This window comes from Jaculus jaculus, chromosome X (assembly GCF_020740685.1).
Source record: "Jaculus jaculus isolate mJacJac1 chromosome X, mJacJac1.mat.Y.cur, whole genome shotgun sequence".
Lineage (NCBI taxonomy): Eukaryota > Metazoa > Chordata > Mammalia > Rodentia > Dipodidae > Jaculus > Jaculus jaculus.
In genome coordinates this window covers 115,484,739-115,500,314 of record NC_059125.1, presented here as the reverse complement: position 1 = coordinate 115,500,314, position 15,576 = coordinate 115,484,739, and the positions used below count along the sequence as shown (strand labels likewise).

The 15,576-nt window shown below is 39.8% G+C and overlaps 1 pseudogene; it reads left to right on the top strand.

Moving 5' to 3' along the window:
• The first annotated feature begins 7,294 nt into the window (after positions 1–7,294).
• On the top strand, positions 7,295–8,418 carry LOC101611381 (annotated as a pseudogene).
• Positions 8,419–15,576: the final 7,158 nt, after the last annotated feature.

Sequence of the window (15,576 nt, the reverse complement as noted above, 5' to 3'; positions counted from 1 at the left end):
TATGATTCTTGGGGGAAAAAAAAAGTTGACCATAGAATAAGAATAGAGGCTAAAGAGGTGGTATTTAATCTTGGGGAGTAATGGTTTTATGTTGAAATGATTTGCCCTGAGAGTAGACAAAAAGTCATATTGTTAGGAATGTGCCCAACTTTAAATCCTCTTTATCTTTCTATAGATCTCCTGAGGAAGTAGCTAAATCCAAACTCTTCTTCCATTAGTACCATTTATTCAGTTGACTTGTTATTGAAAATTTGTTGATTACCTTAGTTTCTCTGTCTTCTAATCAAGGAAAAAATTGGAGATTAAACTCTGTGTTCTGGAGAAGATGACAAAGGTCAATGATTGATTATGCTTCCCATTAGCATTCCCAAGAGAGATTATCTTTCCCCAGAATCCATGTTAGAAGAATTGTAGACATTATTCATCTATTTTTAATGGAAGTCCACGAAATAATAGCCAAACATCACTCTGCCCAATATACACATACAGGCATCATCACTGGTTGGTATTTGAACGTTATTTCTTCTGAGACTTATTTCACAAGAAAATACCCTACCAAGTGTCATCAGAAACAAATAAAACCCAATTTCATGCATAAATATCATAGAAACCTTGAATCCCCAGAAATGGACACAGAAGAGCAGGGCAGAGGAAAGACGTCCTATCCTTTGATATTTTCTCCCAGCCTTCAAATGCCAGATTTAAAACTGACAAAAGCCCCATGTCCCAGAAGGAGAATGCCTCAGGTCTAGAGCCAGGAGAGCAATTGCAATGTGGGAGGGGAGAGCTGAGTCAGGATAAGACTTGTCCCTGCAAACAAGGAAGGACCAGTCTGACTTCTATATTGGGCACAGCTGAGCTCTCTTGCCACTAAGGAAAAGGTTTTTCATATTTAATTTATTTATCTGAGAATGGGAGGAGAGAGAGAAAGAGAAAGAGAGAATGGGCATGTCAACCACTGATAATGAACTCCAGATGTATGTGCCACCTTGTATATCTGGCTAACATGGGTTCTGTACAATCAAACCTGGATCCTTTGGCTTGGGAGGCAAGTGCCTAACTGATAAGCCATTTCTCCAGCCCTTGAAGAGGTTTTTGCCATAGAAATAAGAGGCCATGAGGTTTCTGTCTTTATTCAGGCTTTGGGAGGTGAAGTTAGGCAAAGAACATTCAGGTTGCTGGAATATTGGCCCTTTTGTGATGGCCTTAAAAACAGCTCATTTTAAGTTCCAGACAGAAACCACTAGATGCTCTGAGAGTTGAGTAGACATTATATGACCAACAGGTCACCTCATAAGGAAAAGAATAGAGATAGAGCAGGATTCCTTTTCTGATGCCCAGTTATGTAGCTTGGAGTGAATTCTACTCAGAAAACCTTCAAGTTTCAGGGCAGAGCAGCCCTGGTTAGGAGTTGTCAATTTCATTAAGCTTTCCTTGTAATTTTGCATCCCCGAGTATTCTCCATGGAAGGAAATTGGTCAGTACAGGGCCAACATGTTTAATGCCCAAAGCACTGGGGACTGATTCAGACCTTCTCAGTAAACCTCAGATCAGTGACTTTTCAGAACCAGTAGTCATGTATTAATCACTATTAACTGGATAATCCAGTTCCTTATTTTGTGATAGAGTTTCAAAGACTATATAGGGATAGAGTAACTAAGGAAAAAGAATGTCGGGCTGGACAGGTGGCTTAGCGGTTGAACACTTGCCTGTGAAGTCTAAGACCCTGGCTCAATTCCCCAGGACCCACATTAGCCAGATGCACAAGGGGGCGCACACATCTGAAGTTCATTTGCAGTGGCTGGTGGCCCTGGTGTGCCCATTCTTTCTTTCTTTCTTTCTTTCTCTCTCTCTCTCTCTCTCTCTCTCTCTCTCTCTCTCTCTCTCTCTCTCTCCTTCTTTCTCTCTGTCTGTCACTCTCAAATAAATAAATAAAAATAAACAACAAAAAATTTTTCAAAAAGAAAAAAGAATGCAGGCTTAAGGAGCAAATTAAATATTTTGATTTGCTTATTAAGTATACTTCCATTCTCAGCCATGGCTTACACAACATCAATACTTATAATTGACCCTCAGCTTCACTCTACAATTGCAGCTGACATATGGAAGGTCCCAAACATTATTTCCAATTTTCTTATTCATTTTCAAAAACTATTACTGTCTATATTAGTTATTTCCTTGTTATTCTGCCACAAAAATTGAAACAAAATAAGTTTATTGGAAGAAGGATTCTTTCCATCTTCATGCTGGGAAAGACTGGCATCAGTCTACAATGAGGAATCCAAAACTGATGAATGCCATATTTTGAAATAATATAGTTTCATATAATTCAACACTCTGTATGTCAAGATTTATCTGGCATTTTTCCTTGAATCAGAGGATATTTCTAAATGTGTTATTCAGCACCCCCTCCCTCTCCCCAATCTACCACACACTGAGTTGTAATGTACACTGTATGCCCAGGCTGGTCTCAAACTGAGAGCTTAGTACATCAACCTACCTCAACCTCCTGAGTTCATATGATTTTTATTTACATTTCTGCTTTATTAGCACTTTTTAAAAAATTTTCCTTTCTCACTCAGGTGGTCCTCTTCTCATTCTTTGGTCAGGCAAATTGTTTATTATTCCTTGATATCATTACCTCTTACATTAGGAGAACATGTATCTTGTGGACTTGGTCTCCTTAAGTGTGTAATGGCCATCAGTATTTCTTCCTTTGAGAATTCTCTGTTCAAAACTCTACACCATTTTTTTGAATGGGTGATTTATATTTCTTACAAGAGTTTTATTTTTTTGTAAATGGAGAGACAGACAGACAGACAGAGAGAGGGATTAACATGCCAGGGCCTCCATCCACTGCAGATGAACTCCAGACACATGTGCATCTAGTGTATGTGGGTCTGGGGAATCAACCCTGAGTATTTAGCTTTGCAGGCAAGTGCCTTAACCACTAAGCCATCTCTCCAGCCCATGTTCTCTTTTTTAGTAATGGTGTGAAACGACACCAATCAGACTTGATTTATAACAAATATTATGTCAATGGAGTTCATATTCTTTTCTTAGAATTGACTATAAGCAGCATATGGCCAAATTAATGCTCTTTTCTCTTTAAGACCCTCAGACCTAGAGTCCTACACTGTACTGAAACTTTTTGTTTTAAAAAGGATTCCTCTACATGGAGACGTTTACTTTCTATGTATAAGACCACTTGGTCTGTATCTTTTGATTGCTTGTCTCCTGTCCTTACCCTCTATATAGTGAAGTACTACAGGGGTCTGTCTGTAAACATTTCATTTTCATTTACAACACTTCCTTTAGTGATTTCATCCAGTTTTCATGGTTGAAATGTCCTGTATGCTGGAAATTCTCAACTTTATTTATCCCATAGCTCTCTCTCTTTAACTCCAGCCTCATACAGCAAGAACCTATTCAGCATCTTCTTGGAATGGGGATCCTGTACATCTCCAATAGAATATTTCCAAAACTGCCCTGACCCACCAACTACAGGATTTTCTTATATGAACAACACTACATACATTTCATAAATATTTTGATAATTATGGACAAGGAAATAAAACTTAGAAGGTGCAAGTAATGCACTTAAACAATTAAAAAATAATTTAAAAAAACACCTTGGGCTAGAAAGATGGCTTGGCAGTTAAGGCGCTTGCCTGTGAAGCATATGAACTCATGTTCAATTCACAGGTCCCACATAAGCCAGAAACACAGTGAAACAAGCAGATAATGTTGCACATGTGCACACAAAGGCACGTGTATCTGGAGTTCATTTTGCGTGGCTGAAGGCCCTGGTGCAACAATTCTCTCTCTGTCTCTTTCTCTCTCTCTCTCTCAAAAAAATCTCTCATACTTCATATGGATTATCAAAAGGCCTCAAGTTGCCAAAAATGACTTCAGCAATAAGAATGAGATTGGTGATCACACTTACCATACCTGGATTAAAAATACACAAACAAACCAGGTATGGTCATGCACAAGTTTAGTCCTAGCACTTTGGAAGCAGAGGTAGGAGGATGACTGAGAATTCAAGTTCAGGCTGGGGCAACATGGTAAGTTTCAGATTAACCTAAGATAGTGTAAGTCCTTACCTCAAAAATTTAAAAAAAATTAAAATAAAATAAAAATAAACTTTAGGGCTGGAGAGATTGCTTAACAGTTATGGCACATGCCTGCAAAGCAAAGGACCAAGGTTCAATTCTCTAGTACCCACATAATCCAGATACACAAGAAGGCGCACACATCTGCAGTTTGTTTTCAGTGCCTGCAGGCCCTGGTATGCCTATTCTCTCTCTCTCTGTCACACACACACACACACACACACACACACACACACACACACACCACACACACCCTATTTCTCTCCCTCTCTCTCTCTGTCTGTCACACACACACAGCCTATTTCTCTCCCAGAAATAATAAATTAATTAAAAAATTTTAAAAAGTAGCAAACTTTACACAATTGATCCATAATAATAATAATAAAAATAAAAACAGTATGGTACTGGCCCAGAAACAGACACATGGTTCAATGAAATCAAACATATGATCCTGATGTAAGTTCTACTAAAAGCAACCACCTGATTATTGACAGAGACACCCACCCCCCAAAAAAAGACTGTAGAAAAGACAGTATTTTCAACAAATGGTGCTATAGAAATGGGATATCCACATGTGGAAGAATAACCTTGGACAGTCTTCTATGATCCTGAAAAAAATGTCACCTCCAAATGATTCAGTGACCTCAACATAAGAACTGAAACTGAAACAGCTAGGGAAAACTGAAAAACTATTATACTGCCAAGCAAAACTAGTTGTGATCACAAAACATTGAGACATAAAGCTGGAACTGAGATGGAAGACACATCCCTGATGGTTAGATCTCCTAGGGTTGGAATGTGCTGTGTGAGGTGCTACCAATAAAAGTTACTAACTGGCAAGTTGCTCCTACAAGTTATGAAATGAACCAGCCAGGCAAGATGAATTTATTCATAGTAGCAACAGTGTCAGCTAGGTTATGGGCCTAATCAACTGCTCTGTGGTTTGATATGAGGCTAGTACATTGCATGGGAATTCATGCCTACTATTGTTATTTATTTATTTATTTGAGAGCAACAGAGAGAGAAAGGGGCACACCAGGGCCTCTAGCCACTGCAAAGGAACTCCAGATGCATGCACCCTTTGTGCATCTGGATAACGTGGGTCCTGGGGAATCGAGCCTTGAACTGGGGTCCTTAGGCTTGACAGGCAAGCGCTTAACCACTAAGCCATCTCTCCAGCCCCATGCCTACTATTTAGAACCCAACCAGAAGCTTTTGTGCTTCAAAGTTCATAGACACTACAGGGAAGTTCCCACCATTCTTTGGCTAAAAAGAGCGATTATGCCCCACAAAGTGCCTTCTAAATGTCTAATTATCTGCTTTGATCCATACTATTCTCACTCATGGTTAGAGAACATGTTTTTTAAAGAGAGCATTGAACACCAAGGAAACTGAGACCCATCAGAAAGACAAAAGAAGGAAGCCAGCTGCCTGGTGCAAGACAAGTCTCTGCCATACACCAGGAAATGGCAGGTAAATATGAGTGCTGCTCTCACAATTACATTGAAAACCTCCAACCAATACAAGAAGTCCAGTGGTTTTTATCAGTATGATATTTATCTATGCTTCTTTGGTTTATGGTTAGCAGGCCTAGAAAACATTACCAAGAATGGGTAATGAGGCCTGGCTTAGGTCCATGAGCCTAATTCAACTCTAACTTCTCTATTTCTACTTGAGATGACATGAGGCTCAGCTACAGAAGACAGATAATAAACTGCTTGTGATACCAACAATTAGACTTTCTTCAGCTTCACTGATTTGGTGCATATGCAAATCACACTGCTGACAGATATCTTTAAACTTCTGAGAATACTCCTCATTATACTTCTTCCTATAAAACAATGACAGATAATACCACTTTTAATGCCAATATGAAGATTGTTCACATCAATATTGAATTGACATTCTTATACAATAAAAAGGAAGGAAAAAGTTAGCATTTAAATATTTTGGCAGGAACCCAAGAAGTAAAACCATGTTTGTAGTTACTAGAAGTATTTTTCCCATAGAAAGAGGCAGAAATGTCTGCACCTATGAATTGCATTTGAAAACTGAGGTATTTTTACCATATTTACCATCATTCAGAAAAAAAAAAACATATCCATACCATCTCCAAGGAAAGTTTTTCAAATTTTCCCACTGAATATAGTTTCTGAACAAAAGATGAAAAATTGGTAAGTAGAACTATGTGGGTAAGATTTCCCACTTTTGACATAGGAAAGGCATTATTGCAAAGAAACGGTTATGTCAGTTAGATGAATAACCTACTGTGGTGCTTTGATTCATGTGTCCCCAATAAACTTAGGTGTTCTGAATGCTAGTTTCCCAGCTGATGGAGATTTGGGAATTAATGCCTTGTGGAGGAAATGTATTGATGGAGGTGGGCTTAGGAGTATTATAGCCAGTGTCCCGTTGCCATTGTGGGGCACACTTTCCTGTTGCTATGGCCCATCTTATGTTGGCCAGGGGGTGATGACCACCCTCTGCTCATGCCATCATTTTCCCCTGCCATCATGGAGCCTGTAAGCCAAAATAAACCTCTTTTTTCCCACAAGCTGCTTTAGGTTGGGTGATTTCTACCAGCAATGCAAACCTGACTGCAACACCTACTTATGATATCAAAATGACACTTTTTTACATTTCCCATGTAGTGTACTATCATACCATTCACCATTTCTAGGACAGCCACCAATAGTATATTTCTAAAATATTTCTCCAATATTATATTTCTAAAATGAACATATCTTTCCTAGAAATTTCCCCTAGAAATATTTGAAAAGAGAACAATTTAATCTCCATTAACTTATAAAAATATACATCAAATGAGGGCTGGTTTAGTGGTTAAGCACTTGCCTGTGAAGTCTAAGGACCCCGGTTTGAGGCTCGATTCCCCAGGACCCACATTAGCCAGATGCACAAGGGGGCACACACATCTGGAGTTCATTTGCAGTAGCTGGAAGCCCTGGCATGCCCATTCTCTCTATATTTCCCCCTCTTTCTCTACATCTGTCTCTCTCAAATAAAGAAATAAAAATAAAAGTATACATCAGGGTTGTCGAATGAGCCTAAGCATGAGCAACCAAGAAAAACACCCCCAATTTACTGACCTGATCTATGAGAAAATGAAGTCAGAGGAGTGTTGAATAACTTGCCCAGAGACACAGAATATACCAGAAAATTCCACTGTAAGCCATGAGATGTCTGGTCTGAATTGGAAACACTTTGTTTATGGTGGCATTGCCTCTATTTTTGCCGAGTTCGGCACTTTCCCTGTGGACCTTACTAAAACAGGACTTCAAGTTCAAGGCCAAAGCATCGATGTCCATTTCAAAGAAATCAAGTTTAGAGGGATGTTTCATGCTTTGCTTTGAATCTATAAAGAGGAAGGAATATTGGTTCTGTATTCAGGCATTGCTCCTGCTTTACCAAGACAAGCATCATATGGCACCATTAAAATTGGGATTTACCAAAGCTTGAAGCGTTTATTTGTAGAACGTTTGGACGATGAAGCTCTTCTAATCAATATGATCTGTGGGGTAGTGTCAGGAGTGATATCATCTACTGTAGCTAATCCCACTGATGTCCTCAAGATTTGAATGCAGGCTCAAGGAAATTTGTTCCAAGAAAGCATGATTGGCAGCTTCATGGATATATACCAGCAAGAAGGCACCAGGGGGATGTGGAGAGGTGTGGTCCCAACTGCTCAGCGAGCTGCTGTCATTGTGGGAGTAGAGTTAACTATCTATGATATTACCAAGAAGCACCTGACACTGTCAGGAATAATGGGGGACACAATTTTAACTCACTTTGTTTCTAGCTTTACATGCGGCTAGGCTGGGGCTCTGGCTTCCAATCCAGTTGATGTGGTGACAACTCACGTGATGAATCAGAGGGCAATTGTGGGACATGTGGACCTCTACAAAGGTACTTTGGATGGCACTTAAAATTTTTTTTTTGTTTATTTTTACTTATTTGGGAGCGACAGAGAGAGAGAGAAAGAAGCAGATAGAGAGAGAGAATGGGCATGCCAGGGCCTCCAGCCACTGCAAACGAATTCCAGACACATGCACCCCCTTGTGCATCTGGCTAACGTGGGTCCTGGAGAATTGAGCCTCGAGCCGGTGTCCTCAGGCTTCACAGGCAAGCACTTAACCACTAAGCCATCTCTCCAGCACTGGATGGCATTTTAAAGATGTGGAAACATGAGGGCTTTTTTGCACTCTATAAAGGATTTTGGCCAAACTGGCTTTGACTTGGACCCTGGAACATCATTTTTTTTATCACATATGAGCAGCAACTATAATGAAACTGTACTAGTCTATGAACATTTATCCCTTCAGCATCTATCCTAATAAATAAAGTATACTCTCAGGCATTTTCCCTCCCTCAGAGATTGCCTGCTGCCCTAATGGTATTACAGTGATTATGGATAACTTCACTGAGGAGGTCCCTCAGTGAAACGGGAGCTGGGGACAGGAGACAGAATTGTATAAACTAATGGGAGTATGACAAAATAGCAATAGGTGCATAGATTAAAATTCTCAATCAAAAAAAAAATTAAACATCACTTTTTATCCTTTATCTCTCTTTAAGAAGAGCTGATCATAGGGGTAATTCCTACAAAGGAGTAAAGCAATTATTTTTTAAAGACTATCAGTTCCTCAACCACCAAAGTGGCTCATGCCTGTAATCCAAGAACCAAGGATGGTGAGACAACAGATTGTGAGATTAATCCCAGCCTGCACTGCTCTGGAGGATCTAGGCCAGCCTCAGATGCAGAGTGAGAACATGTCCCAACAACACAGAATCAAGTGAATAAAAAAGCAAAAAATGTCTCCTGTGTACTAAGTAATCCATAGAACTGATTCCCTAACAGAGTATTTAAAAAGTCAGTCTTTTTGGCTCTGATTATACATCTACTACTGTAGTCATCAGGGAAATGCAGATTAAAACTACATTGAAATTCCATCTCACTCCTGTCAGATTGGCTATCATCATGAAAACAAATGACCATAAATGCTGGTGAGGAAGTGGATAAAGAGGAACTCTTCTACACTGTTGGTGGGAATGCAATCTGGTCCAGCCATTGTGGAAATCAGCGTGGAGGTTCCTGAGACAGCTAAAAATAGATCTACCATATGACCCAGCTATAGCACTCCTAGGCATATACCCTAAGGACTCATCTCATTACCTTAGAGATACTTGCTCAACCATGTTTATTCCTGCTCTATTCATAATAGCTGGGAAATGGAACCAGTCTAGATGTCCCTCAACTGATGAATGGATAAAGAAGATGTGGCGGCACATTTTCACAATGGAGTTCTACTCAGCAGTAAAGAAAAATGAAGTTATGAAATTTGCAGGAAAATTGATGGCTCTGGAAAGGATTGTACTAAATGAGGTAACCCAGGCCCAGAAAGCCAAACATCACATGTTCTCTCTTATGTGTGGATACTCACTACAAATTATTGGACTTCTGTGTGAGTAGGAAGAAAATGCAGTAGCAGAGGCCAGTAAGGTTGAAAGAATGGGGGGGGGGCTTAAAACAATGGTATAGTATATATATGTGGTAGTTTGAATAGATGGCCCCCAATATATTCAGTATTTTATAACTTTGTAGTTTGCATCTGCATCCACCTGGCTGGAGGCAGTGTCACTAGGCAGATATTAAGGTGTGGTGGTGGGTTTGAGATTTCACTAAAGCTATGTGAAGTGTGCCTAGCTGGAGTTCCTGAAGTGTGGCTTTTGGCTTTTAGGCTTGTGCTTCTCTCTGTGTTTTTGGTCCTGTGAAAGCAGGCCAGCTTCTTCTACTATTATGGAAATTCTCCTGGATCTGCAAGCTTCAATAAATCCCTTCCACCATAACTGTGCCTAGTCTGGATGTTCATCTCAGTGAACATGAAGCTATCTGCTACAATATCCAAGCAGAAGAACAGATTAATGGGGGGATGAAAATGCCTAAGTGAGGTCAAGGGAAGAGATTGAGTAAAGGAAAGTTGGAAGGAGGGCTAATTAAACTAAGAGGATATAAATAAATCATATGGAAGCCAACTTTTTTTTGACAATGGAACACTCAGGAGCCATTGATTGTTACTAGAAAATTTTCAGTGCTAGGGATATGATACTGTCTAGTGAGTTGTTGGCCAGGGTGATCCCTCATAAACCCAAAATATTACAGGCCATTGCCGAGGCCCTTGGTTTACCACCAGGGATACATGGTAAGACCGTATTGCTGAAGGCTTCACATACTTGGGCTACAAGGTCTCTGAGAAGTCCTTCTGTAACTGAGCTGAAAATTTCCTCCATGTACACCAGCTGACATAAGCTGTAAAAATCCATACTACATGCAGGTCAATGAGAGAGAAAGAGAAATCACCAGTGAAAATACTCAACAGTGGATACTACAAGCCTTATATTTGGCCAACCTGGTGAAATGAGCCAACAGGTGCAATGGTGGCATGTCTGTTGTGGGGGAAACCAACCACCGTCTAAATTGACTGGAGGCCTGCTCCATGAGAGGGAATATATCCCTGATACTGAAAACCTACAAGTTTAATCATGGACCCTAGGGTTATAATGTCTGCTGGTATCTGGCTAAATGTATATACTATGCTCATCAAACTGCCTAGTAAGTACTTCTGTTAATGTTCACACCCATATATTAATGGTACTCTCACTTTTTGCTAGAGAACCTTCTCTTTTCAGATGGCAGTGACCTTGGGATGACTCAGAAGGCACCATGATGCTGAAAAAAGTGACAGAGAAGTGCTCAACACTGAAATATCTCTGTCACACATTCCAAGGCTCAGGGTCCATTGAGGAAGAGGTGGCAGAAAGAATGTAAGAGCCAAAGGAAGGGGAGGACTCCTTAGAATGTTTTCCTCCAGACACAAAATGGCCTGAATATCCATGACCTTAAAGCCTGATACTACTTACGCAAGACCATCATAACAAGAGGGAAAGATTATGACATCAAAATAAAAGAGACTGATTGAGAGGAGGAGGGGATATGATGCAGAGTAGAGGGAGGGAATTACATGGGATATCATTTACAATAATGAAAGTTTTCAATAAAAGAAGTAAAGAAGGTAAATTAAATAAGCTGTTTCCTGAAAACTAAAAGTTATGTCTGGTGTGGTGGTGCATGCCTTTAATCCCAGAATTAGAGAGGCAGAGGTGGGAGGATCACTGTGTGTTTGAGGCCACCCTGAGACTACAGATGAATTCCACCTCAGCCTGAGCTAGAGTGAGACCCTACCTCAAAAAAAAAAAAAAAAACTAAACTAAAAGTTAACAAGCGACATGAAAGGAAGTATTATGGACACAACAAATACTAGACCAGTAATTAACAAAATAAAAATTAAACAATACTGTCTGTGGTGACTGATGTGTATAATCCACTACTGCAGAGAGAGGCAGAGACAGTAGGACATCATGTTCAAGGAATGTTGTAAACCATAATAAGTTTTCTGAAAGAAAAAATAAAACTAATTATTGTGGGTCTGGTGTTTCAGCCCTGCCATCTCAGCTATTCAAGAGTCTGAATAAGGATCATCATGTAGTTAATATACACCTGAGTTACAGAGAGAGTTGAATGTAAAGATATGCAACATATTGACAGTCTGTCTATTGCAGTCATCTCCTTGCTCCTGGGACAAACATCCACCCAGACACAAAATCCAGGGGCAATTCCATCAATGGCAGAAGAAACTGGTTATTCCACAGATTACAGCAGAGAGAAACCAATGCAGCAAGCAGACACCAACAGCAGCAAACAAAAAACCACCAGAGCTCAAACTGCTGTGAACACACCTACTAGGGCTGAACTCCAAGATCTGCTCTTAGTGGCACTTCTTCCTGAATAAGGCTCTGACCACAGGAGACCCAAAATTCAAGCCCAAGTGTATGTGGCCATATATATTCAAACTACCACATTCTATCCCTGCTCCCAAAGACTCATTATCATCTCACAGTAAAAATTTCATTCACTGGAAATTTAAGTAAGCTTTCTCACCTTTAAGACAATTCCATAGTACCAATTCTCATCTCAGATTTTAGACTATTGCTTTCCTGTCAGTCCTGTAAAACCCAAACCTGTTACATATGTCCAATACATAATGTCAGAGTAAACATGACCACTGCAATAAGGCATAACAAGGAGGTACTGGACCAATGTCAAGTCAGTACCCATCAGGTAAACATCAGACATCAGCAGTTAAATTGAGATATCCATAACCAGTGATGAAGGTGTCTGGATTTTCTAATTTTACCCCTCCTGCAGACCTGCATAGCCTGGTGAAAACTTTCATACTAAGCCAACACCACTCCATGGTAGATGTTGTACAATCCTGGCACATTCAATACATCCCTGGATCCATACTGCAAACCACAGTCCACATTTATAAGTCCACACAAAGGCGTCACAGACCCATCTCAGAAGCCTCTCCTGACTCAATATTAGACAATGGCCTCACAAATCTCTACAGAGGTAAATCATTATGTTTCACATGCTATAGCTCAGTAGAGGCTTCTGGAACCAAGTTGCACATCCATTGACCTGCTTCCAAGCATTTATCATGCGTCCAAAACAATACTGGTGGCACAGCAAATTTTGTAAAACAAGGAAGGATAATCTTCAAACTTGAAAATCAGGATGCTCCTGTAGAAATTTTCCTTTAACTCACTTCCTGATAAAAGAGTTACATTACTACTCATTCATATTTTCCTGGGTATATTTCAACCTCAGACAGGTCTTGCATTGTTTCAAAGAAATGAAGTTTGTCCATTCTTAATGATGGTTATCTGTTTAACAATTGCCAAAACCAGTCTCTGTGCCTATAATGTTAAACTTAACATTTTAAAACTTTAAATTGTACACCTTTCAAATTATAGACCTTCCAATAAGCATTAGTCCATTGCTTTTAAATGTTATTTATTTATTTACTTACTTATTTATTTAAGATAGTGAATAAAAGAAAGAGACAGAGAGAGGGATAATGGGCTTGCCAGGGCTACCAGCTAATGCAAATGAACTCCAGGTGTATGTACCACTTGCACATTTGGCTTACATGAGTATTGGGGAATCGAATATGGGTCCTTATGCTTTGCAGTCAAGCAAATTAACCACTAATCCCTCTCTCAAGTCCTGTGGATTACTTTTAAATTAAACATTGATCAAGATCATAGGACTTGAGCAGAAGAATGCAGCCTGTATTTATGCTAGTAGCCCAGTTCCAACAAAGTTCTCTGCTGTATTTCTTTCCCTTTGAAGTTCTTAAGCTAGGCATACAATTCTCTCTGCAGTTAATATTTTCAAACTCTCGCTAGAATAGCCCATAAAATGTGCTTTGCTGCTCTGTAAGGATTCTGCAGTCTTGAGTACCAAGTCTATCCACATTCCTCCATCATACAGGTTCCAAAATACAAAACTCTACATGATTACATACATCTCAGTAACACCAACCAGACTTCTGTGGTACCAAATTACTTTTGTGGCTAGTTCCTCATTGCAGGGACAAACAGCCAAATGGACACAGCTTTTAGGAGGAAAGGGGTTTATTTCAGACTTATAAATGTCCACGGGAAGTCCCATCAATGGCAAAAGAAGCTGCTTATTCCATAGGTCCAAGAAGAGAGAAACAAATACAGCAAGCAAATCCAACACCAGCATGTGAAAACCTGCCAGAGCTCAAACTGTGGTCAACACAACTAGTAGAGCAGGACTCTAAGATCCACCAAAATTGAAAACTCTTCCTAAGTATGATGTGCCTTGGAGAATATCTTTAGTCCTGTCTGTTTGGTGTTCTGTGAGCTTCCTGCAACTTGATGGGTCTCTCATTTGCTAGAGTGGGAAAATTTTTTCCAATAATTTTGTTGAATATGTTTTCTATGCCTTTCTCCCAAATTTCTTCCCCTTTTGTTATATCTGAGATCTGGATGTTTGGTTGTTTTAGGTTATCCCACAATTCCCTCATATTCTGTTAGCATGACAGTTTTTGGTTGTATTTCTTTTTTAACTGGTTATTGACAACTTTCATAAGTATAGACAGTAAATCATGATAAGTCCCTTCAATATCCCTTATCTCCCCCCTCCTAAGTCCACCCTCCATTTAATTTCTTCTTTTTTTCCTATTAGCCTCTCTTCTATCTTGATGACATTTTTATTATGAAGATCTTGTGTGTGTAATGCCAGGCACCATGTTGTCATGATATCAAAGGCATTTTGTATTTGTAATATTGCATTATAAGAAGCCCTACCCTTCCTTTGGCTTTTATATTCTTTCTGACCCCTCTTCCTCAATAGGCCCTTAAAGGATGTGATAGAGATGTCTCATTTAATCCTGAACATGCCACTGTTACCTCTCAGCACTGTAGTGAGCTTTGTTTCACAACAGGGGTCACCACCATGTGAAAAGAGAAGCTTCTCACCCAAAAGTGAGAGCAGAATTAATATATGGGCATAAGAATAACCATTTAAAGAGTATTTTTGTGGGCATACTGTATGCATTTAGGCAGACAATAGTAGTTTCTGCCCTAGACCTCCCCAACCATAGACTTTTAATTGGGTTTTATACCAGTGCTTAACTCCCTCCCATGGAGGTGACCTCCAGTCCAATCAGAGAGCAGTTGGTTTTCCCCATAGTACACATGCTACTATTACACCAGTTAACATATTTGGCCTAGCTTGTCAGCCATAAACTTGTAGGCCCACTGCTGGACAACAACATTAGGCTTTAGGGTCCACTGTAAGTCAACACCATTGGTGACTTCTCTCTCCCCAAAGGCTACATGCTACATAGCTCTTTCCAGCACTGTGACAGCTAGTCAACAAGGAGAAGGCCTCCAGCTCAGCTCCAGTTTGGTTTTTCAGAGACCTGCAGCCCAAGCATGTGGAGTCTTCAGCAATAGTTCTAGTGGGCAACCCCAAAGCTGAGACCAAAGGTCTGGGCCACTACACCTGAATTGAAGATTTATACTTTAAAAACAGTAATTAAGACATCACAAAACATGTACATGGAGATAGAAATAAATCACACACAGAAAAAAGTGTCCATAAATGTGTGGCCTCCCTGGCCAAAATCTCACTGGAAAGTACCCCAACCATGGCACTGAAATTTCAAGGACAATATTTAGTTCCATAGCCAATTTCATTACTAATTAATGAACTGATTAATTTCAAGGTTATACTCATATCTCCTCTCCCTCACCCCCATTCAGCTAAGGACCCTTCTCAGTGGCATCATTGATATTCACTGTGGGCTTCTGAAGGCCTCAGTTCCTATTGGGGTGGTAATATACCTCAGGATATTCTGACCCATCCTGTGGTTCTTAAAATTTTTCCATTCCCTCTTCCACAATGTATCCTGACCTTGGCAAAGGTGTTAGAAGTCTGATTTATTGCTGAGTTCTCTGTAGCCTGTGGATTTCTGCCTTGTTGAGTTTTGAATGAATACAGTATCTG